The 25,000-nt window shown below is 47.7% G+C and overlaps 1 protein-coding gene across 39 annotated transcripts in view; it reads left to right on the top strand.

Moving 5' to 3' along the window:
* LOC122256429 (RNA binding protein fox-1 homolog 1-like) overlaps nucleotides 1-25,000 on the top strand; it is a 375,573-nt gene that overhangs the window by 262,725 nt on the left and 87,848 nt on the right. For 2 of the 39 annotated variants that reach the window (XM_086552797.1, XM_086552783.1), the window contains exon 1: nucleotides 10,419-10,502. The exons of the other annotated variants lie outside the window; for them this stretch is intronic. The gene's annotated coding sequence lies outside the window, so the exon portion shown is untranslated. Of the gene's footprint in view, nucleotides 1-10,418; nucleotides 10,503-25,000 lie in introns of those variants that run through there. 39 annotated transcript variants of the gene reach the window in all.

The following is a 25,000-nucleotide window of genomic DNA, read 5'->3' as shown; positions in this document are numbered from 1 at the left end:
GTTGTTTATCCATATCAAGCGCAGATGCATAAATCTTGATGCATAAGCCAGATCGGCGTGGCACCCTAACACGCATTAGTACTCGGGTGCCAACACAGCTTTGTGCCATCTGAAGCCACACATTTATTTACGTATTGGGTGCCAGATGGAATGATACAGAGGCTTAAGGATTGTATTTTTATATGTATCGTGCAGCCCTCGCACCTTGACGTATTTTAAAGTTGGAATCGTTGTTTTTACAGTACTGGAATTGAAAACAGTACTTAATGTCTTTCGACTTAGCATCCCGCAGTATATCAACATCTCCGTGTTTATTTAGCCGTCACAAAGATCAGTGCGGAGGCCTTAAGTCTTGGCTAAGGGTCGACGGTTATATCCCCCCTCCCTCCCCCTCAACCCTCCCCTTCAACCCTCCCCTTCAAGAGAAGTTAGGAATTCATTTGGAGTTGGGGAGGGGGGGGAGTTGGAAACTACGATAGAAACCGAATTAAGGAAAGCGATCACAGGGGCGGTGGGTGTAGCAATTTAAAAGTTGATAAACGTTTCAAGAAAAGAAAGCTATGGTAAAACTGGATGGGGGAAAAATAACATCCCAAAGTTAATTAACCGCTGGGGAAAAATGGAGTAGTGGAGAAGAGTGCAACTTCGTCCGACTCTCTTCGTCCGGTCCTGCTGCTCCCGCTCCCCCTTCCTCATCTCCTCTTCCTCTCTTCTCCTCTCCTCCGTCTTCTTTCATTCCCTCACTTCTCGTGTATGGATATCGCTCCTTTCTTCTTAATCTGTGTAAATCAGTCCTTACATTTACCTTGTATTTTTATTTTTATTTGATGTAGATAGATCAGTCCTAACGCGAACCCTTACATATAGGCCTACCTACATGGATAAACACACACTTTCTTTTCTCATTTTATCTTCCCTCTTCTTTTTGTACGGCTTAGAGAGATCCAGCGGCGGAGCACTAACACCGAGGAATGTATCCGCTCGTTTTTAGCTCCCGCGGTCCACCCCCACTGAGGCTCGAGTTAGCATCGCCCTTTCAGCAGCAGCCTTGCCTCGAAGCGGAGGTTTTTTCCCTGTGGGGATTACCGTCTGTCGTTAAAACGTTTTTTTCGGCTTCTCGTTATTTTTTTCCTTTTCTCTCTCTCCTATTTTCTCTAAGGTTGTTTGATTTTTTTATGGTTATAGGTTTAAGTTCACGAGGTAGTTCTTTTCAACCTCCCTGCGGGCCCATATCCGATTAGGGTTAATAACGTGGGAAATTACGTTTTATGTTCGGTCTTACGGGTTGATATGGCCTGCCTTATCACGACAGTTTATTATGGTCTGAAGTTTGCTTCTGATCTCGACTGTTAAACTGCTGACCCGTATTCTGCACGCGCGCACACAATTACGTATGGATATACACACATACGCATGCGTGAAAACACAGGCACACTCACACGCATACTCAAACTATCAACTCTTGCTTTTACTTTTAATCTTACTCACACACACAGCCCACGGTCTCACACACATATACACTAATTCACTGACGCGCTTACTGCCTCATTCTTCTACTCTCACTCATTCACATGCTGACTCACACACTCCACCCAGCACAGACCCACTTGCGTGTGTCTGTCTGTCGAAAGCAGTAGAAAGCTATTGCTTTAGGTGTAGTGGATCTGTAACACGCGTATGATTTTCGAGGGAAGCGTGCTGTGTTAGGCAGGGAGACGCAAGATTTGGAGTCTAGCGAGGAAAAGAAACGACGTGGATTGGGCAGATAAGGAAAGGGAAATATCAAAGAGCCTGACGTACTGTCACGCAGCTCTGATATTTGGTATCTTGATCCCGTGGGAACCAGTGGTCATCCAGCCATGATGGTAGTGGCAGAAACGTACCTAATCATAATATTTTTGTCTGGAAGGCGACGCGGGCGGATGGTCTGAATGTGATTCGACTCGTATTTGCTGAGATTTGCCGAGATTTTCATCCGTTGGATTTACCTTGAGAGACGATCGTACGTGGCCACGAGAGAGGATTGGTTTGTGTCGGGGATTAGTTGGGCGGCGGGCAGGAAGGCGTTTATTTATTGATGGAGTCTTGTCTCAAGCGAGACTCATCAGTTGTAAATACTAACCGTAGACGTTTACATTGGTAAAAATGTTTGTCGCAAAATTCTAAAATAATTGTAAATGCTTATGGTAGTCACCCTTGTTCTTTTCAAACTCTTAAAGAATTCCGGACTTTAATATAGTACCCATGATCATCGCAAAACTCTGAAATAACTGTAAACGTTGAAGATAGTGACCATACTAACTTCTGTAATGTTCATATCTCGGCATCTCTTATCTCGTCTGTAGTTATGAATGAATGGATGAATAGACCGCACTTTGATCCCCAAGTTGATATTCATGGCTGTAAGTGGCAGTGTGTTTACGCTCGAGAAAATGTCGTTTCGGGTGCCAGGAAGCAGGTGGTGGCCCCTTCTCCCTCCCCCTCCCCTCCCCCTCCCCTCCCCCTCCCCCTCCCATTTCTCTTGTTGGTAGCTTCCCAGTGACAACGCCGCCAGCCGTGGCTCCCACCAACAACTGTCTGGTGTCTCTACAACCTCCTGGCTCCGTCTGCCTCCCACTCGAAAACAACCTTGGCTCTGGCGTTCCCTAGCGGTATGCTGCATGACACATTTTTCATCAGCCGGTATGTGAACACATGCGAGTGCCTGCCCTCAGATCATCATACCCAATCGTGGAAGAAAATGACTTGGGGCGTCGTCAGTTAGTCAGTCAGTGTTCGAGTCGAGCGAGCCCTTAGCTCCGTCAGTTGGAGATGCATGGGCAGCAGGAGGCCCAGAAAGCGATTAAGGCGACAGGCGGAGGACAGGAAAGGACGGGAGAGCGAGCGAGTGCCTCGGATGGCTTCGCCGTTATTAGTGCCAGGCTGGAGTGAATGTTGGAAATGCCTGTCCGGTTTCCTCACCGCCGAGCGTCTTGGCACTTCTCACTGCCGCCCACGATGACTCACTGCCCGTGTGCCACATCTGGTTATTACATGTCGATTTTCCTCTTGTTCGTAGAAAGACGAGACTTTGCGTTGCATTGCTGCAGGCGGGTTTCTTACACTGATATCTCATTCAGAAGAGGTGTGATAATGAGATTATTTTTGTTATATTTAGACTTGTTTTATGACAATGACGCAGTGCTCAGCAGGAACTGAAGCAATGGCGGCCGTTATTTTTAAGGCTCGGAGGAGGCGAGGGATGAGTGTGTGTTAACGGAATTCGGTGTTATTAATCTTGACATTTCGTGGGCGTTGTTTTTTCTTCATAGAATATTTATACCGGGCATGTTTTCGTACCTGATTTTATTATTTTCCCTCTTAACATTTCCTGATGATCCGTATCAGCGCATAATTATAAAGCCGAATAGACTTGAAAACCGAGTACGGCGTGCTAGCTCTGCATAAATGAAAGTTATCATATTCCCCAGGGTACGTGGCTCCCCAGCCAGCGACATGCGGGTGCTTGTCCCCGGCGCCGCTGCCCCACGCGACTCGCCCCGCCCCTCGAGCCAACGCCATTGACAGCCTGCAACTTTGGCTGATCAATGCGTGACACGGGAGACCTACGAGTCTAACTTTTACGCGGAGGAGGAAAAGGATTTTTAAAAGTTTAGCGACTTTATTTTGGCTATTATTGAGTTTCATTGCTAGGTCTTTTCTCTCACCAATATTTCGGTACATTTTTGACGAAAAATGTGGTGAAAACATAGATGGAGTGACAAAGTAACGCGGAAAAGATTTTGAAAAATCTGCTTAATGGAAAAAGTATTAAGAGCCTTGGCCACTCTACCGCAGCTCTGCTATCAATTGTTAGCTCCCATTATCTGTATGCCAATCCTCCAACACTATTATAGATAATGGCTCGCTTTGTACTAGTTTTTCCCCCTCGACATTTTTGAAAGTGCGAAAACAATTTTAGTTTTCTTTAACGCTAGAGGCATGTCGCTGGTTTACATTTCAACGTATTTTTTGACAGTCGAAATGCCTGTGCGACCTTCTTTTTTTCCTTAAATAGCCGAAGGACGGATTGAAAAAGAAATCTTATTTAAACAGCTGCTATTTCACTTTTGAGAAAAAAACGAGGAAAAATTTCATGGTATAGAAAATCTGGGACTGAGTGTTCTATAAGTGCGTTATATTTTTGTCTTATGCTTTTATCGGTATATCCGTAACGTTCTATTTTTGAGATGTCTATTTTTGGTTCGTAGTATTTTACTTTTCTATTATAGAGTTCTTGCACGAAAGTAGTTAACCACATCCCGTTTTCTAAAGTATCTTGTGGCACCTTGCAAGCTACAAGAGGAGTAAAAACCAACCTCAAACAGTTATGTAGATATTTTAAGCGAAGTTTTTGTTTTTAATTACACACAATCCAGTCGACGAAAGTCCCCCACTGCGGTTTTGCGTGTTCGCCTTAGTTCTGGAGCTCTGTTGCCTCGGTCATCATTTCCCCTCTCCGCTGGAGTTTCGTCCCGCTACAGATATTTTTCAAAGAGGCCTCGCGTAAACATTTTTTTTCTTTTCTTTTCTTTTTATGGCCTCGAAGAGTGTCGAAGCCGTAGAAAACAAAGTTGACAAGTGTTATGGAGTAGTTCAGGTGTACGAAGACTAGGGCGAAGGTGCCAAAATGCCCTCGGAATGTTTATGACCGTTGTTGAGGGACTCGTGCGCTGAGGGGAGAATGTTATTTAGAGTGCCCTTGTTTGTCCTTTGTTTTGTGCTCGTTAATATAAGAAAGGTGCTGATGGTGTTACGGTGGTGTTGTTTGAGGAAGGAGGAGAGTGGTGGTGATGTTAGGATGGTGCTATTTAAGGAAGGAGGGGAGTAGTGGCGATGTTAGGATGGCGCTATTGAAGGAAAGAGGGGAGTGCTGATGGTATTACATAGCGTTATTTAAGGAAGGAGGGAAGTGCTGGTGATGTTAGGATGTCGTTATTTGAGGAAAGAGGGGAGTGGTGGCGATGTTAGGATGCCTATTTGAAGAAAGAGGGGAGTGCTAATAGTATTACGAAAACGTTATTTACGGACGGAGGGGAGTTAGGATGGCGTTATTCGCATGCCTTGGAAAGCTTCGTTTTTCTCAGTACCGTCTTCATATACTAAAGGATTTTTTTGTCCGACCAGGCAAATACAGCAAGCATGGCCCCAACTACAACAGTTAGCCCAACGGAGTCGGTGCACGTGCGCTACGTACGCACCTCGTCATCACCTCTCGCCTTTCTCCTCCAGGTGGACTCCGTGAGTGATGGTGCGGCATGTGGTGCAAATCGGTTGTGTGGCGACGCGCGAGTTGCCTTTGTCTCCTTCCCGCCCGCTCGCTCTTAATTCACCGCCGTTTCGCGGGGTATGAGGCTGACGCCGTGAATAGTGTGGGCGTTGGTCGTCATGCTTGATCTCCGTGATATGTATTTGCATTTGTGTGTCTTGTTCGTGGATTTACCATTGTGAAGGCTAGGTCGACCAATAAAGGGTCAGTCAGACGGCAGTGAACCGTGACAAAGGGTGTGCGACAAAGGGGCTAAACACGTGCTGAGCCTCGACCACCTGGCCCCATCCGGCACCACTCCCACACCTGCCTGCTGACGCCGCCCCGGATCCTGTCCCTTGGTCGTAGTGCCGCTATTTTATTGCACACTATAGAATCTAGCCGCCTTGACGTCAGGCGCTCCGCTATGCCAGGTGTGTGTTGACTGAATAAATTCTTCGCTCGTCTCGAAGCTGAAATTAGTGCAGAAAATGCGTGAGAAGTTCGTAGAATTTCTCGTGCTGTACACACACCGGCCTTTGAGGAGTTATATTGAGCACTTAACACGCGTCTTTAGCGTTAACTGTATACAATGTAGATTGCAACCGATAGAAGTTCTAAGAAGTATTTGTTGTTTTGATTTGGCCGAAAACCTTTTGGAGCTTTTTCACGTGTATGCGGTATTATTTTGGTTATATGTAAGCAAGCATCATGTATGTTATGATTGTGCTCGTGCTTTGTTGCACTAGTGTGTTTGGGTGGAGTGGTAGTACGCTTACGCCGTGACACTCGCCACCCCCACGAGATTATGTACAGTTTACGTGACCGGCAGCGAAACCGCCCCGCGGCTTGAGATTATGCCGCATAATGAACCCCGGATGCTCGCCTACCTGAGAAGAGGAGACGTCTGGAGCCTTCAGTCGTATACGGCTTCAGCTTCACTGCAATTATTCATGATTAGGTACTAAACATGCTGATGAGTCCGTAGAGGACGCAGGCTATTACCTACGTGCAACTGACCCAAAAAATATATAGCGCAGAAAAGCCGCTTGCATGTAGCCGGCATCCGTTCCGCTGCGAGACCACCAGGTGTAATGCTCGCCTCGGTGGCCTCGCAGCTACTTAGGAATATTGAGCTGGTGAGCTTGATGGAGATGGATGACTGCAAGAGCGGCCTGAAAACAAGCTGGGGTAGAGTGATGGGCCGACTTTAGTCCCGGTCTAGGGGAATGACAGCAGGCTGTGTTCCACTGATAGCGAGGTATTGTTAGATCTTCCTCTTCCACTTAGAGCGATGGATGTGGAATTTTTAATTACGCCGCCTACGAGATGGTCTCTTTCGATACTTTTGTGTACTTGGTTATTCTGGTCTTATTTTGTATCTCAGAGAAGGATTCGTTGCACATTTACATGAAAGGTAGAACTAGAATTTTTTTGTTCTTGTAGCCAGTTACGAAATAGAAAAAAAATGGGTAAAACGTATTATCTTAACATGCGTGCGCGCCTTGTGTATTTTGCTCCAGGATTCTGAGCTCCAGAGGCTCTGAAAAGAATCATCATGGAAAAAAAATAAATGTATCTCCTTCCTCATCCTATTTCTTTCTTCAGCCTCCCCTTTATCCACTTCTTTCCCTTTCTCCTTTCCTGTTATTATACTTTCTTCTCCACCTCCTCCTTCCCTTCCCCCTAGCCATCCTCCTCTTCCTCCTCCTCCGGGTTGGTCGTATATGATATGCTTAATTGTCAGCTTGTGCATTATCGTTCATATGTATGCCCGGCTAATTGCAATTCGCTCGCACTCTAATGATATCGTCTGTGAAGTACTATTGTGATTAATTAAGCGCATTCATAAAGCAGTTCATCATCTCAAATGAGCTCTGAAAAGAGATGTCTTACGTGCTCCGTCATTCGGAACGCAAACCTTTTGTCTAGCTTAGTCTACAGCGCTTCCACGGCTCAGGCGTTCTCATTTGCGTCCGCTGGTTTGATGAATGCGTTATGATCCGGCTTTTAGGAAATTGGAAATCTATTAAGAACGGCCCGAAGGTACGTGCCCAGCTTTCGTCGTGCCGTGTGGATCGTGGGAACCTTCCGCAGCGCCGTTGGTGTTACGCCCGGTGATGCTGGCGCACGTGAGATTTTCTCGCTGCCTCGCGCCTCACGTGGGTTTACAACGGCGTATATACGCGACTGCGCTTTTGGAAACCAAGGTGTTGTGTCTGGATTGCGTAACGACGGCACCAGCGGCGATGGAGCGTGTCGTTCGCCGCGCACGCAGACTAATTCGTAAATGTCTCTCGACGACGAGGCGGCTCTGACTCGGCTTTCGATATCCAATGTATCTTCCTCTTTTAAGGAAATCGTGCCATTCTTCCTGGGAATGCAATTGACGTCACTACTCGTTCAAGAACATTTTCAAATTGCGCCTACCACCTCAATGGCTTCTTTTTACCCGGTGCATCAGTCAGCTTTTACCAGCAGCGCGGCAATCCTTCATCAGTTGGCGAGCGTTCCGTTTCTCTCATTCGCGGAATAACAGACTGCGCTTCGGATGGCATTAATCTCAACCATCCAGCACTGGCTATTTCGACATCACGCCGCGCTGCTTCATTGCTGTGCGGGCATCACGAGAACCGTAGCTCATCTTGCATTCGTCTTTCCCGTCATCCTTCAGTCTCCTCTTGAATACTCTTTCAGTCTCTAGATCTATCTGTAATTCTCTCTCTCTCTCTCTCTCTCTCTCTCTCTCTCTCTCTCTCTCTCTCTCTCTCTCTCTCTCTCTCTCTCTCTCTCTCTCTCTCTCCTCTCTCTCTCTCTCTCTCTCTCTCTCTCTCTCTCTCTCCCTCTCCCTCTCCCTCTCCCTCTCCCTCCCTCCCTCCCTCTCTCCCTCTCCCTCTCCCTCTCCCTCTCCCTCTCCCTCTCCCCTTTCTTACTCTCATCTCCTTTGTATGATGTTCACATGCTCCATTACACGCCTTTCTCTACTTACATATGTCTTCACAGCATCATCCTGTCACACGGTGCTCACTTAATCGTACTTTCTGCTTCGGATATACATCATTTTCGTTCATCACATCTCTTGCATCACCAATTTCTCCCTTGCAAAATTGTTCACCTTCACTGCATTCACTTCATGGTACCATAACGCAAGTATGTCGTGTTTTTCAGGTCTTATTCTTTCGGCTCGGCATCTCGCCACCATTCGCTTTCCCCTTCTACGAGAATAAGCAGTTCTCCCAAGCTCCTTCATCTGGCATCCCAAGGCGGCGTTGCACAAGTCGGACGGGCCTCCGCGCGCTCGGACCGTCGCCGTTGTATCGGGTGTCCTTTGATTACATTTCCATCCTGCCATATTCATCTTGGGTGACGGGTGCAAGAGCGTCCTGGTCAAGGGGGTAGGTCAGGTCGACGTTCATACTGAGCGGCCATGACGGCGTGGATGATAGGGATGGAGACGGATCCCTTACGGTAGATACGAAAGTGTTTCGGACCTAAGCCTATATATGGGCGGAGGGGGAGAGAGTGGAGAAACGATTTGATCTACCCCGATCTCACATGCTTTTCTTGGTTACGTACAGACCGCTGCGTGATCCATTTCTTCACGCGTACTTGTTTGGGGAGGAGCTTGTACCGACCTCGGGGATGTAGAACGAATTTTCTTAGCTTACGCGAGGTCATTGGTGTATTACAGCACACCTTGTCGAGGCCACATCGGGGCGCTCGTTCTCCCCGCCTTTCATCCGCCATGGATATAATTGTAGATGTTGATTGAAATTTAGTCAGAAGAACAAAGCGCCACTGTTGTTAGAGTTTAGCATCATACCTGGAAGCCAGGCGTTCTGACCTCCAAATTACCACCAATTAAAAGTCTTTATGCCTCGGCTCTCATTGTCTTGCCACGGTTGTAGTGTCTCACCGTTGTAACAGTGCGTGGGGGATGTCTATCGCTGTGACTTGCTTTTGTGTACATTCCGCGAGATAGTGAGGCCAAATTCTTTTTCGGATGGAACACGTTTGTAGGGGTTATTTTGGGCGTGAGAGGGTTGTAGAATAGGGGCGGCCACGTGCCATGAGAGAGAGGGGAGGGAGGGGATTCGAAGGGGGAAGGGGCGGGTGGGGGGGCTGTCTTTGTCTCAGGCACACCCTGCTCTGTCTAATTCGTCGGCCAGCGGAAGGCGTCGGCCACTTCTGGGGAGTGTCGCTTTTGGGATCCAATTCCAAATGGATTCCTTTTACAAGTTCGAAGGCAATAGGAATCAAGGCAATCAGTCGCAGCCTTTGTTAAATATGAGCGGGATTGAGTGTATCTATTTTGTTAAAGTTACACTGTATACTGAGATCAGTCACTGTGCAAGGCGTCTACATCGCAGCGAAATAACTAAAAACTTTTTTTTACGATCTAAGAACACTGAAGAGCTTTTATCGCCATCTTTTATGTGTGAGGGTGCACCAGCTTCGTTCCATGTGTTAATTTTGGGTCGTCTGTGGCCACGTTTTTTCCCTCTTCTCGCTCTGTGGGGTTAGTCTATAAATGTCTAGAGATTTGTTCTATTTTTTAAGTGAATATATTAACATTTTCCTTCTCGGCCATTACACTTTATTCTCTTGATTTTCTTTTGATCTTGCTATTATTCTCCCTCTGCTCTTTCCCTTTCTCAGTTCTGTCTCCCTTTCTCTATTCTTGCTTCGTGTCTTCTTACACCCTTTATTTTTTCACTTATTTTTTTATTCTCACTTTTTTATTATTTCTCCCCCTTCCTAATTATCTCTCTTCAGTTCTCTCTCTCTTATTCTCTTATCTCTCTTATTCTCTCTCATTGATATTTTTTCTCATTTTTCCTCTGATTTTCTCTCCCTAATTCATTCTCTCTCTCTCTCTCTCTCTCTCTCTCTCTCTCTCTCTCTCTCTCTCTCTCTCTCTCTCTCTCTCTCTCTCTCTCTCTCTCTCTCTCTCTCTCTCTCTCATCCACTTTTTATTTCTCCCCTCTCGTCTAGTCGTCATTGCTGTCACTCTTTCCTTCCTCTCTCCTTTCCTTCCTTTCGCTCACCCTCTGCCTCAGATTATTTGCTCATTCTTTCCCGATTACTTTACCGTACCTAATATTTTTTTCTCTTTGTCTTTTCAGGTAAGTGTAACAAAAGAAACGAGAGTTCATAGTACCCTGTCTGGTATGAAAGGGCATCCACCTACACTACGTTGCAGTTACGGAAGAAGGTACGAAAGGACACAGTATATTACCTTCTCCCCCTCCCCCCCTCATCACCACCACCTTCCTCTTGCACCGCCTCTGGTGACCATAGAGAAAAGTTGATGCCGCTTTGAAGTATGGGTCTCTCTATTCTACTCTCTCCTCTCTCTCTCTCTCTCTCTCTCTCTCTCTCTCTCTCTCTCTCTCTCTCTCTCTCTCTCTCTCTCTCTCTCTCTCTCTCTCTCTCTCTCTCTCTTCTCTCTTCTCTTCTCTCTCTCCTCTCTCTTCTCTCCTCTCTCTCTCTCTCTCTCACTCACTCACTCACTCACTCACTCTCTCTCCTCCCTTTCTTTCTCTCTTTCTCTTTTCTTTTTCTCCCCCCCCCCAAACCTCTCTCTCTATGACGACTATAGAGAAAAGTTGATGCTGCTTTGATGAACGGGTCCCTTAGGATGCGCCTTCAGCTGTTTTTTAAGGGGGGACTTTCCTTAGCCGACCTTTTGTTGCCTCCTTTCCTTCCCTCTCTCGATTCCGGGGGAGCCTGTGCGCGGTGGTGACCCTGTTGAGGGAGAGAGGTAAGTAAGTCAGCGAGCGTGTGTTTGAGTGAGTGAGTGAGTGAGGGAGGTAGGGAGCATTGCTTCCGTTAGCTATATTGAGGATTAAGGGAATACTTACATGAGACTATCAAGCGAATGATAAAACAAAAGGGAATGGGTGAGAGTGCGTTGATTGTGTTTGTGAGGAAGCATTGACAATTATCTTCCTTTTTGTAACAGAAATAAGGGAAATGTGTGTTTCCGTTAGTGGGCCTGGCATGCCGACTGCTGGGCGTGCGCCGGTCAGCGTCCAAACCTACCATAGTAGTCTAGGGACGTGAGCCAGTCTCTACCGCCAGGGAAATTAATTACTTTACCTTGACAAACCTCCAAAGAAATGATTGGTCCCATTAATAGAGAATTGCTGTACGGAGCTTTATTGGTTGGCAGTGTTTTCATCAACATGTTATCAACATGCTGGACTTCATTTCAGATCAGATGATCAATATAAGAATGACGAAAAAGCAGTAGAAAGAATATCAAACACGGTAAATTTTGGGTGAAGGCAGTAGCCACCAGTGATTGGATGGAACACAATTGGATCCTGAACGTTTTTGATCGAGGGAGAATAAAGATATGGCAGATGCAATATGATAAACCATAACACATTAGGTTCCCTTTCCAGAAAAAGGTATCTCTAGATTGGCTGTTGGCGATTGGCAGCCTTAATATAGGGCAATGATGATAGGACACGACGGACTGAAAGAGAACATACCTTGATATATTCAACAGCGAGACTCTGATACCTGAGATCTGCATTATAATCGAGAGATTTAGACTCTAGGTAAACATCAGGTGACAGCTCTTAGAGATACACACGACGTGGTTGTGTCTGGCTGTTTTTATTGGCACTGGGTATCGGGCACGTGGGCACGACAGATATGCACTTGTGATGTCATGTGTTATAAGAACATATTTGATTTCTTTATCTGGCTCGGTTGCCATGGCTAAATAAAATTGCTTTAGTGGTTGCAGAGGGTAAGCAGCATATATATATTTATATATATATATATATATATATATATATATATATATATATATATATATATATATATGTATGTATATATATATATATACACATATACTTTTTTCTTCTTCTTTTTTCTTTTTTTTTACATCCATAATTATACATGAGGGCGAGACACAGGCTCAAGTATTCGTAAACATACTACACGCAGACGATTTTTTCTTTTTTTTATCTCAAAATCTGCAATCTCGGATTTTGATTCAAGGCAAGTGGAAAGGCCGTGAATTAAATATACTTCCGACTCTTTAAGGTCATGGAAATATTTAAAAAAAAATAAACTGTTGCTAGGGTAATGTTATGTAACTCCATGCATATTTATGAGCTAGAACTGCTGGTGGAACGTTTAAGTATCTCCGTGACGATGCGGGAGAAGACGAACAGGATGAGATCCAGACGCAGGCCATGCTGTTTAAGGGCCCTAAGGATCACTCGGAGGACGAGAACACGTCCGCTGGCAGGAGAAGAAGCGCCTCCAAAGGCGTCTTGTTTAGAAGAGAGTATTTCCGGGTCGCCTATCGGGTATTTCCATATTGCGGAGGAGCACCGCCGTCCTCTCTCTCTTCACGCTCTCTCTTTCCACCTCTCTCTATCTATTCATCTATCTATATCTATCTATCTACCTGTCTCTCTCTCTCTCTCTCTCTCTCTCTCTCTCTCTCTCTCTCTCTCTCTCTCTCTCTCTCTCTCTCTCTCTCTCTCTCTCTCTCTCTCTCTCTCTCTCTCTCTCTCTTCCCCCCTCCCACTCTCCCTCCCTCCCTCCCTCCCTCCTTTCCCTCCCTCTTTCCTCTTTCCCTCATTCCGCTCCACTCGCCCCCCCCCCTCTTTGTTCTGTTGCTGTTGCTCCTCTTTCCCTCCATGCCACACTCCGAGGAACAAGTCGGTCTAGTCGGAAAGGCGAGAGGTCAAGGTTGAGTAGCTGAGAGGGCGACGCCATGATGTTTTTTTAATACGACTCGATCGCCATGAAGTGTTGAGAGTTTACATATTCAATGATGGGAGTGCATGTGAGTGGGAAAAAGTCACGATGGACAAGTAATCAGTCATGGAGTAGAACCTCGCAAAACATCTGCTTGCGATGTTGTTCCTCCCACTCCCTCTCCTCTCGCCCTGCTCCTTCTTCCTCCCCCTCTCCTCCCTCTCCTTCTTCCTCCCCCTCCCCCATCTTCCCCTCTCGTGTTCCCTCTCTCCTCCCCTCGCCTCCCCCTCCTGACCTCAAGTCGGTGCACGTGTGAGCTTGACCTCAATTGTGTGGGTGAGGAAGATGTATTTTTTTTAGTATTTTCATTTTACAGAGGTGTCAGGTGACGCCCTGACAGTGTTAATATTTTGCGACTATTCTGCACATTCGCTCATATTGCAGTAAGTTCCGATTGGTTGAAGTGCAGGATAGGGGGGGGGGGAGAAGGAAAAGAAGATGATGTGCTGGCGATGATGTGGTGAAGGGGGGGGGGGGCAAGGTATTCACGGGTAGTGGGGTGGGGAGATAGGGGAAGCCGCCAGGTTACCACGGGCAGTGCTAGACGCATGCAGCAGCTGGCTAAAAACCCATGAGTCATGATATTTCCTCTCCTCGCACGTGGACTTGCGTATTCAGCCACATGTGTTGACGAACTGCTAGGCTTTGTTTGCCCTGCTACGCTTTTCCATTGATGGTAATCATGTTAATTCGTGGCATTGTGTGCATCGCCGTGATATTCCGGAAGAGGGCCGGGCGTGTGTACGTGTGTGTGAGCGCGAGGTGTGACGTGACATCCTGTTATATAAATGTGATAGATGACTGGGCTAATGGCGTAATGTAATAGGCTCTAAGTGCTTAAAAAAGATCACTTTCATTGATATCGATGTGTTTGTTTGTTGGACTGATGCACTCGTAACTTCCTGCCTGAGAGAAAGGGATTGTGAACCTTCCTTCTCTATCCTTTGGGCCACACCTTTTTCCTGTCGTATTTTGATCATCGACTTTCCGCTTTTGTTTAAAACAAGTCTGTAAACGCTTTGCTACTATATGTATCTTTGCATGTGCATGTATCCGTGCGTATTGTCGGTGTATGTGTGTGTGTGGGGGGGGGGGGTAGTCGCCCACCCGCGTGTACAAGTGATTAATCTGTGTTATATAAACTCATCGTTTACATAAAGCAAATAGCTTTCCTTTTCCTTCGCACCCCCTACAACACTGTGTAGTTGACGTGTGAGCCACGATATTGGTTAATCAAGGTCCGGTGTAGGGCTCCCGCGTGTGTGCCTCAACCGCGCACAAGGACACCACTTGTCCCCGCCTTGTTCTGCCTCGGGCTGGAATGTTGGTTGGGTCGGCCGGCATCACCTCAACGGACCGTCCTTATCCCTCCGCGACCCTTCTGGCTTCCTTCGTTAGTGGGTTAGAATGGTGTTCCGACACGATGGTGACGAATAGGGACCCCCTCCCTCTGCCGAGGCGCCTCCCCTCCCCCTCCCCTCCGCCCAGAGTGGTATGCTGCAGGACCGGTGCTTGGCGTAGTGGCGTGGCCTGGTGTGTTGAGCCGTGTGTATTGGGGGACTGAGGGACCAGTCCTGAGGTGGCCGAGGTAGCCGGCGGGACTCCAGCTTATTGGCCCTCCATAAAACCAGTCTACCGGTCGACGCTGCCGCCTCGCAAAGCCTCACGACGGATTTATGCCCCGGTTCTCCTGCGTCAGAGGTGTTTGGTTGTGCGCGTGTGAAAGTGGAGCTCTCCGTTGCTCTATTTCCTGCGACAGTCTCATAAGATCGAGGAAAGTGGTTTCATTATGTCTGCAAAAGTGGGAGAGGCTAGTAGGTTATATAAGGTCTCGCGGCCGTCACGTACACGGCCAGGGTCGGCCTGGTGCTCGTACCGGCTGCTCGGTTGCTTTTCGCGCTCCTCCATTCACTTTTTTTTACTCGCTTGGAAATGAGCTCTTTAGTAATGGCTCTTGTATGATAGCTTATGAATAAAAACCACGCCCAAGGGAATTGCCATTAATGTATATTGTAAAATAACAAGTCGCTTCAGTCGGGTGATGCGAAAACCAGATATTGACAAATCGTGGGAAAGCTTGCCTACAAGCCCGCGGGAACGAAAGGAGCATGCACGAATTCATGCATATGCATGCGGCAGCTCGAACTCACGAATAGAAGCCCACGCGAACACTGATATACACTCATGGATGTCTTATGCACTTACATGAACGCAGTTATGTACACATGCCCCCCCCCCTCCCACACACACGCGCTTGCAGGCACTCACTCAGCCAAATACAAACAAATAGAAGAGAAGCGAGTAACTGTCAAAGCCAAATAAGTAATGACGAGGAACAACATGGCCCAGACTGAATTGAAGAGGCGCTGATTGATCGTGCAAGAAACCTGGCAGCCAAGTGACAGGATTGTGGATGACGCATTCATGCTGCCGCTCGAAATTGGGTAATCAGCTGTGTATGGTGTGGGTGTGCGTATGCGTGCACGTTTTTCGCGCGCGCACGTGTGTCTCTCTCTCTCTCTATCCATCTATCTATCTTTCTTTCTATCTATCTCTATATCTCTCTCTCTCTCTCTCTCTCTCTCTCTCTCTCTCTCTCTCTCTCTCTCTCTCTCAACATATTTGAAATAATATGTTAAACCAAGACATTTGCTTTACCATAATAAAAGCAAAACATGATAATCGAGATTCCACATATTCCGAACACAGGAACCTTTCCAGAAACTTAGTGGAACGATAAAGGGAAAATTTTCAAGTGGAGAGAGCACGGGTTTACTTTCCAGTCTGACGTATTTTTTTTTACCCCGACACAACCCGCTCGCGGATCATACATAATGTGTGGCATTGCTAGACACGTTCCAAATTCCCGATAATTGTGAGTGCGTTATGAATGCATAAAGTGCGGTGGTTGGCGGCAACGGGAAGAGGGGGAGGAGGTGGGGATAGGAGAGGGGGAGGGAAGAGGAGAGGGAGAAGGGAGAAGGGTAGGGTGGGGAGGGGAGAGGGAGAGGGGGCTGGGGGCTACAATGGCTGGGACAGAGCGGTTGAGACAGGATCGAAGCTAAGGGCGCCGCATAGTCTTGTGGGCGGTCACAGGCACTTGGAAACAACCTCGCCCTGGAACTGTTGACAGCCTCACCCTCACCCTTGGTTAGTCCTCCCCCTCCCCCCCTATCTCCCCTCTCACCCTCTCACCCTCTCACCCTGTCACCCCCTCACCCCTCCTCTTCCCAGTCTGCGTACTCCGCCCCCACCCTTCCTCCTCTACCCTCTTGATAGCCTTTCTTATTCGTTCATTGTAAACTATTCTTGTGACTCTTTCACTTCTTTCATTTGGTTAATTCGTCTTATATCCTTCCTCATTGTTATTATTATTCTCCCTTTTTAATGTTGACGGTTAGTTGGTGTTAACAATCGTACATTCTGCCATTCTCGCCCATCTCGTCCCCCTCCTCCTTTCTCCTCCTCTTCGTTCCTCCTCTTACTCTTCCTTCTCCTTTTCACTCCTCCTTTCTCATCTCCCCCCCCCCCCTCTCTCTCTCTCTCTCTCTCTCTCTCTCTCTCTCTCTCTCTCTCTCTCTCTCTCTCTCTCTCTCTCTCTCTCTCTCTCTCTCTCTCTCTCTCTCTCTCTCTCTCTCCTTCTTCTCCCTCTTCTCCCTCTTCTCCCTCTTCTCCCTCTTCTCCCTCTTCTCTCCTCCTCCCCTCTCCTTCCCTTCTCTCCTCTTCTCTCCTACCCCCCCCCCTCTTCCTCCTCCTCATCTTCATCTTCATTGCCTCTCGCAGTGTCCTGTTATTTCGTCTTTCGGACGTGTTATTTCGCGAGGCGCTGTGACGAGGCCGGTTTGATCTCCAAACAAGACGCCCCCGTTCGAACAAGGCTGAGGCGCGATGTCGATGCGGCGGACGAGGAGCCCCTTGAATCCTGAAGTAGCGGGAGGAGGGAGTCTCCTTCTCTTATCTTCTCTTACTTTCGCTGTACCCCTTTCTAGGTCGCTTTGGATCTTCTCTGCCTTCTCTCCTACCGTTTTGTTTTATTATTATTGAAATCGTATCTATGCTCTCATCTTTTTACCTCGTCTACTTTTCTTCCGACGCTCCGAAGAAGTTGAACAAACTCATCATGATCGTCATCTTGCGTGAGGCTTTTGGTCTTCGGGGGAAGTGTGGCGTGGTAGAATGAATGGAATGGAAGAACGACGTGTGTTTTGCTCGGCGTGGACTAGCTGATGCCTTCGTCCGTCTTCCTATCCTCTTTAGGGATATGTTCGAGCGCGCGCGCACACAAACACACACACACACACTCTCACACTCTCACTCACTTACTCACTCACTCACTCACTCACTCACTCACTCACTCACTCACTCACTCACTCACTCACTCACTCACTCATTCGCTCATTCGCCCTCTATCTCTCTCTTTCTCCTTTCTCTCCTCTCTTCTTTCCAATCTCTCCACTCTCCACTCTCCCCACACACTCTTCTCTGTATGAATGTGTGTATGTATCTTCGCCCTCTTTTTCATCCGCAATATGGTGATGGTAAAAAATATTTACATCTCCTCAGACACTAGTAAGGAGAAAGATAAAAGGTTCTTTTATCAGCTGTTGATGTCATCATGCCTTGCGATGGTTGAACTTGACACTGCCGCAGTTATGGGAGCTAAGATGTTGCCGATATGTCATGGCGTGGCAGCTGGAGTGTCCGGTGACCAAGGTTTTTACGGCAGTGCACACTGGGTGGAACGAAAGGGTGCGTTGGCCGAAAGACCGGGAAAGAGAGAGAGAGAAGAAGAAAGAGAGGAATGTGGGAGAGAGGGAATTTGAAGCGCACGGAGGAGGGGGAGAGGGGGATAGAATACTAGAGAAAACAGAGAATGGACGGAAGGGATGTACGGAAGAGGAGAGAGAGAAACTGGAAGAGAGGAGACGGGAGACAGGAGAGAAAATTCCCGAGTTGCATGACAAGACCATTTTCCCGGGTGACAGGTTTAAGCTGATATTGCAGATAAGCATTCATAATTTGAGGCTTTTGTAATTAAAGCGTCCATAATTGAGTAGGAGACCATGTGGACCTCATCAGCGCCTCTTAACAGGATTTTTTTTTCTTTTTTTTTGCATGAGTGAATTATCATGTTAGTTGTAAGAGGACCCTGTCTCTTTGTCTTTCCTCCTTCCCTACTATTCTCTCAAACTCGGACTCTTGTCTCTTAACCGGCCAACCTTTCTCCTTCTTCCTTTTCCTTATGTGTTGCTTCGCACTCCATCTTCATACTTTCTTCATATGTATACCTAAGGTTTGGCAGAACATTAAAACATGTGATCAAAGCACGGACGACCTCGAGTCTAAAGAAGTCTTTTAAGCTACTAACCCAAGGAAGTCTTGAAACAAAAGGCCCAAAGGAAGTCTGGAAACAACAAGCTTAAGGAAGTCTTGAATCCACAAGGCTAAGAGTGTTAACGTCAGGTGAACTGGACAGGGCGATGGCATGGGCAAGACGGCGAATGGATGAGCGGGATCGTAGACGCGTTATCGATCCGAACGTGAGTGCCTGGTAGATGCGTGAGTCGAGGTAGAATGCTGGAAAGGGTGAAGGTGAGTCGAGAGTGTTCGGCTGAAGGCTGAAGGCGAGAGTTGATTTTACAAGAAACGGAGGGCGGGAGCGCGGTGGGGTGAGGAGACGAGAAAGAGAGAGAGAGAGAGAGAGAGAGAGAGAGAGAGAGAGAGAGAGAGAGAGAGAGAGAGAGAGAGAGAGAGAGAGAGAGAGAGAGTCGGAAAATTAGATGTCGAGATTAAGGGGAGGCTTAGCGTGAAGGGTGTGATGAAACAAGGCCCTTGACTCGGATAACGGCAGGAAGAAGCTGAGAGGGGAGACTTGAGGCTCGAGGGGGAAGGGGGAGAGGCAGTATCTGTGAGGGGAGACGAGGCAGGGAGGGTTTGGGTCTACGAGGAGTCTAGGTTCGGGTCGAAGACGGGAGGGCTAGATGGATTGGAGTGGGGGAGGTAGAAACTTAAAACCGAGGTTAATTTGATTTGGTTTTATGGAAAACGAGAATGAGTGAGTTGACAAGGGGGGATTGGGATGTGGCAGGGAGTTGAGAGGGGAGAGTAGAAGCCATGGGGAGTCGAGAGGGGAGGAAAGAGTCGGGGAAACACCAACCCAGTCTGGGTGGATATTACGGGATGCCGGAGTGAGTCACCATAGCTGTTTGTACGAGACCACAGAGAGGGAGGGAGATGAGGGAGATGAGTCACGGAAAGGGGTGGAAAGGGCAAGAGAGAGAGAGAGAGAGAGAGAGAGAGAGAGAGAGAGAGAGAGAGAGAGAGAGAGAGAGAGAGAGAGAGAGAGAGAGAGAGCTAACTGAGAGAATGAGAGAGAGCTAACTGAGAGAATGAGAGAGAGCTAACTGAGAGAATGAGAGAGAGCTAACTGAGAGAATGAGAGAGAGCTAACTGAGAGAATGAGAGAGAGCTAACTGAGAGAATGAGAGAGAGAGAGAGAGAGAGAGAGAGAGAGAGAGAGAGAGAGAGAGAGAGAGAGAGAGAGAGAGAGAGAGAGAGATGGGGAAGGGGAGGATGAGGGGGATAGTAATGCGATACGCGATGCCCTCTCGGGTGTAGTGGTTCAACCGCCCCCATCACCGTCATCTCGAAGCTACCATGTGGAAACCTTGAAGCCCGGAGTTAAACACTAATTTTCCTCCGTTGTGTAGTCGCGTTTACATCGTGAAAGGTAGTTATGTTAATGTAAAGCAGGAAGGGAACGACTTCGGTAGATGATTCGGCACTTTCTATGTGAAAATATCAACTGTTATCAGTCCTTTAGTATCACTCACTCACTTGGTTAGTAAGAATGAATAGTGGCTATTTATACTACGACCAACGTATGACGAGTGCATTGCAATAGTTGTTTACTTTAACTTCTCACCAGAAAGTCGTGTCATCTCGCCAGCTGTTACTTGAGATTGTGTGACAGAATGTTGTAATATTGCGTTCTTGTCTGATAATTGTGATACGTGCATAATGTATATGAACCCAACGGTGCCCTCTCTTTGACAGCAGAAAGAATCGTTGGCAACAGGAACTTTAAACATCATCGCACAGACAATGCAGGTGGCAGACTAGTAACAAGGGCCAGGGCCGATTGCAATAGGTGAGGGCCAAGAACAATAATAAGTGCCGGGAACAGGGGTGACATCAGCAACATCTAAGGCATTAATGCAGAGAAAATGGGCAGGAAAAAAACAGTTCTTTCCCAGGGCTAAATAACATCTGACACAGCAACAGGCTAGTATAAGGTGATTGCAGAGACAGCAACAAGGCCAGGTAATAACAGACACAGCAACAGGCCAGGGCCAGGAACAGCAGGACGGCCGAGAAGTGCGCGCCAGACCACCGTCCAGCTGCGCGCCACATTTTACTCATCAACATTCGCCCTTGACGCAGCCTTTGACGGAGCTTTATCTTCGCGCTTCGCGAAGTGACTACAAATCGACCCCACTCCTGGGTTACTCTAAAGCAAAGTTACTCTGTACTGTGTACCCTGGCCTTTGACGTGGGCAGTGCGCATTGTTAGCAGTACTAAGAGAAACTACAGACTCCGAGCGAGGGAAATCTCGACGAGTCAATTTTGGTTTACATTTGGGGGAAACTGAGTTTGGACGCGCCAAGAAGGGAATGGATGTGGAGACCTCGTTCAAGAACGCTGGTGTGTAGCAGCAGCCCATGTTGGCCACCAGTGTCACTTAGGCTGTTTACCAGGGAAATCAATACAAGATGCATTAGCGAGGTCGTGCCTACAGTCCGGGCTTGATCTCTGTATGAATGGAAAGAAGGGGAACAAAAGGCCCATATCGTGGTAGCGATGGTAATTGTGAGGCGAAGACCATGACCATGGGGCGGCATCAGGCGGCCCAGCGACACCACAGCACGCCGCTGCTGTTCCCTTGCGAAACTTCCTCTTACTTTCTGCCGGAGTGAAGGGTACACTGGCGTCCCTTGTGCCTCAACGCGCTCTATAGGAAGGTTTTTTTTATAATGTTTCGTGGGTGAAGTTCAGAACTTGGCCTGGTGATCCACTCCGACGGCGCTTCACTGCGGTTCGCCACGAGACAACTGCTGTTTTCCTCTGAATAATGAACGTTTCGTTGGGTTAACACTGCTGAGTATATTTGTCTTACTCTTCTCTTTTCGCTGCTGCTAATGCTACGAATTCACGCGGAACAAATCCTCTCGCGTGTTGTAACGGCGACTCGAAATTTTATTTTTTCAAAAGCTACGTTTTCCCGCGTGATCCCCGAGCTTGCAGGCGAAACATTTTGATAATGAATGATTGTAAATGAGAAGCGTAGCCTCACCCGCAGTTACCACGCTCGGCCGCCGTCATTTATTTCGTTTTCTACCCGCCACTACCGACCATCCTTCTCCCTCTGCTTGCTGCTGCCCTTCCTGCTTCGCTCGAGCCTTTCCTCCGCATCTGTCGTCCGGCTCCTCTGCTGGCCGGTACCCCCTGTAATGCCCTTTAATTGCCCGGGTTTGATCTAATATTTTCAGTAATCGAGTAGGATTGGAATCGTCTAGGGAGTGAGCCATGCTGAAGCGTGATCGAGCATCGTGACAAACTATCCCCGGAATGCCTGCGCTCACGCCCGGGACAGAGAAACAAACCTAACAAATAAACTAGTAAATATTTGTGCCGCACCGACGGTCGTCACTGGATTCCCTTAGCCTGCGTTGTGGAGAGAGGGTTTCGTGCGCGGACCTCTTGGGGAATCACGGCCCAACCGAAGGATTTTGATCGGTTGGCATGTCGGCGGACTTCGATGTCCGTAACTGTGCTAAAGTGTGTCTGGTGGTTGGGGATTCACACAGCGCCGCCTCTCCGTCGAACGATTCCTTTGCGTAAGAACGCGCGAAACCACGTTCAGTGTGATTTCCAGTTAGAGGGATATACGCCACAAGTATGCCGTAACATTGGGCTTGTAAGAGAGAGAGAGAGAGAGAGAGAGAGAGAGAGAGAGAGAGAGAGAGAGAGAGAGAGAGAGAGAGAGAGAGAGAGAGAGAGAGAGAGAGAGAGAGAGAGAGAGAGAGAGAGAGAGAGACAGAGAGGGCCTCTAACGGGACCCGTGCCCGCCCCTTCTCCCTCTCCCTAGCACCTCCTACCCGTAAGAGCCTTGCCCGCCGCGCCACGACCGCCGCATTATCGGGGTCGTGTCTTCCTTTACACGCCACGTACCAACACACTCTTAAGTGATGGCGAGCTCGTCCACTTCTTGCGTATTAGATTCCTTCCACGATGACTGACGGTAAATGAGGAGTTGTGCTGACGTCATCGCCCCGATCCCTCCCATAAGAGCTAATCATTCATTGTGAATGTTGACTCAGTGAGCGCGTGTCGTAGAGAAGTTTAGGGGAGGGGGGATAGGAGGTGGGAGGGGGAAGAACGCAGAGGAGTTTAGAAAAAGCTTGTTTGTTTGTTTACTTTTGTGTGGAGTTTTAATGGTCATTCAACTTTGTATCGGCACCCTGAGTGTCCGTGTTGTAGGCGGGATATCGGGGTCCAGTAGATATTGGGTGGGGTGGGAGTCAGAGGGGGAGCTTGCTATCGTCGTAGCCAAGGAGCCCCGCGAGTTACGTGCAAGGTTGCAGCCACGTTGCATCGGGAGCTATCGTTCGTTTCGTCGGGCACTTGAGTCATGGACATACCTGCTTTATCGGGATCTGAATCCGCTGAAGGGACGACGCTGTCCATAAATCAATGTAGTAAGAGGAAGGGACTTTGATCCCCCGAAGCTACAGGGCTGACTAGTCTTAATTCTGATCTTAGGGTTCGCGAGAATAGTAATAAAAGGATATATGAATTTGGATGAGTTTTTTTAAGGAGAACAAAATAATGCATTACTTTGTTTTCGTCTGACATTTAAATAAGGAAAGAGTGAATGTGAATAATCCGTATCGTAGGACTCCCGAAAGCATCACGTCGTAGGGACGAGAAGTGATCCTAAAGGCGCTGTCACACTAATGTGATACTCGCATCGCATATGTAAACCATGGCGACGAACAAGCGATAGTGCGCACTAAAAAGATGCCAATTCGCTCAAAAATTGACAATTTTTCAGAAAATTGACGGAAAAGTGCTAGTGTGACAGCGCCTTAAGTGTGTTTGATAGTCGGATAATTCTTCTCGTGGGCCGGGCCATTAGCTTCGGCCGGGACTTTTTCTGTTGTTTGGCGAGTGGCGAGCGTATCGCGTGACGTGAGGGCTGCCTCTCGCTGACATCCAGGTGACACAGCCTTGTGGCCGCCCTGTTTCGGCACGTGGTCCCTCCAAACACGATTTTCCATTAATGTGCAATATCTTTGAATAATAGCCATGTCAGTTAGCTTTCGCCGTTGGCATTGGCTGGATCGAGGTAATCTGCTCAAACGAGCGGTATCGTGACTGATAAAGGGATCTGGTTCGGATGCTTTTTAGACGTTTATTCTTAAAGAACCGCCGAACTTTGTGATAGAGAGCATTGGGGTACTACACAAAGGATCGGCGTAATGAAGCACTAGCGTGGTGTGGCGGCAGTAATGACCAGGTATGCTCCATCTGGCCCAAGGTTTGTAGTTGTTCCTATAACCGCCGCTGACAGGCGTACAGTCGAGCTCTGATCGAGCCCGATTCTCTGTGTATTTTAGGGTCGTCGCGTCACCCTTATTCTGCCTTTTCAGTGTACATCTCTTCCATTCCAAAGACGGTCCGCTATTATTCTATCGCTTGTTCATTCTTTCCATATTCCGTATTTATTGCCTTCCCTCCTAACTTGTTTCCTTCTCACATCGTCGTTTTCTATCAGGAGAATTTTTACTTCGCCACCCTTTCTCTTGGCTATTCTCTGCTCCCCCTTGCATTCCATCTTGCTATTGAAATTATCGTTCACTCCCTTCCAAATGCACATTCTATGCAATTATTGTCCCTGTCATACGGCATTATTCATTCTATTTTTCTTATCGTACGCAATGGCAATTGAAATTTGCAGTGAAGCATATTCACGCGAAAGGCAGAAGGACCAAGAGTTCAGTTTTTCTTAAAAGAAAAGTCTTAAGTTGATTAGAAGGTCATGAAGAATGCGTTGTGGGGGCATCTAGATTTCTCAAGGAATTTACGACTTGCCCTCTGCAATACTGCATTCCATTCCTGTCTAAGGACCTTGCATAGCGGAGTCGTGAGTCCGGGGGGGGGGGGGGCGGAAGGAGGTAAGTGAAGAGGAGTCAGCTTCCGAGTTCCGAGAGGCTGGAGTGTTTTCTTTCTGTCTGCGGTGCCGTTCTAGGGCCAGTGTATGCGGGCGCCTGCAGTGGGTGGCCCTGTGGGGTTGCATCGGGTGTGGCGGTCGTGCTGTGGTGTGTGTGTGTGTGTGTGTGTGTGTGTGTGTGTGTGTGTGTGTGTGTGTGTGTGTGTGTGTGTGTGTGTGTGTGTGTGTGTGTGTGCGCGTGTCCGCAAACGCACAAAAACGTTCGCGTATGTGTGTAGGTGCGCGCGCGACCACTACTGCTTGAATGCAACACCCACACTCCTACAGTCTTGCTTCCTTGCCCTCGTCTCTCTGCCTTACTGCCGGGCTTAGGTTACCTACTTAACGCACCGCGTCTTACGGTTTTGCTGAACTTGATATTACATCTGATTTTTTTGAGATCCTAATTACTTCTATATTGTATGAGAACGTTTTTTTTTAATAGGGTAAACCATAGCATTATGAAATCAATTATGTTGATCAAGATTCCGTTTTGGTAGCCAGTGTACCCTCTCAGTCTTCGTTGCTTTCCAGTCGTAGCGATTCCCAAGGTACACATTTATTAACTCCTGAAGAGGAGATAGCGTGGCAAGACTGAACAACGGAGAATGAGAAGTGTGGATATAGGAAATCATTACGCACCGACACACTT

Source organism: Penaeus japonicus, unplaced genomic scaffold (assembly GCF_977035675.1).
Source record: "Penaeus japonicus unplaced genomic scaffold, GWHDUDI00000001_assembly GWHDUDI00000027, whole genome shotgun sequence".
NCBI classification, from domain to species: Eukaryota; Metazoa; Arthropoda; class Malacostraca; order Decapoda; family Penaeidae; genus Penaeus; species Penaeus japonicus.
This window is presented reverse-complemented; position numbering and strand designations above follow the sequence as displayed.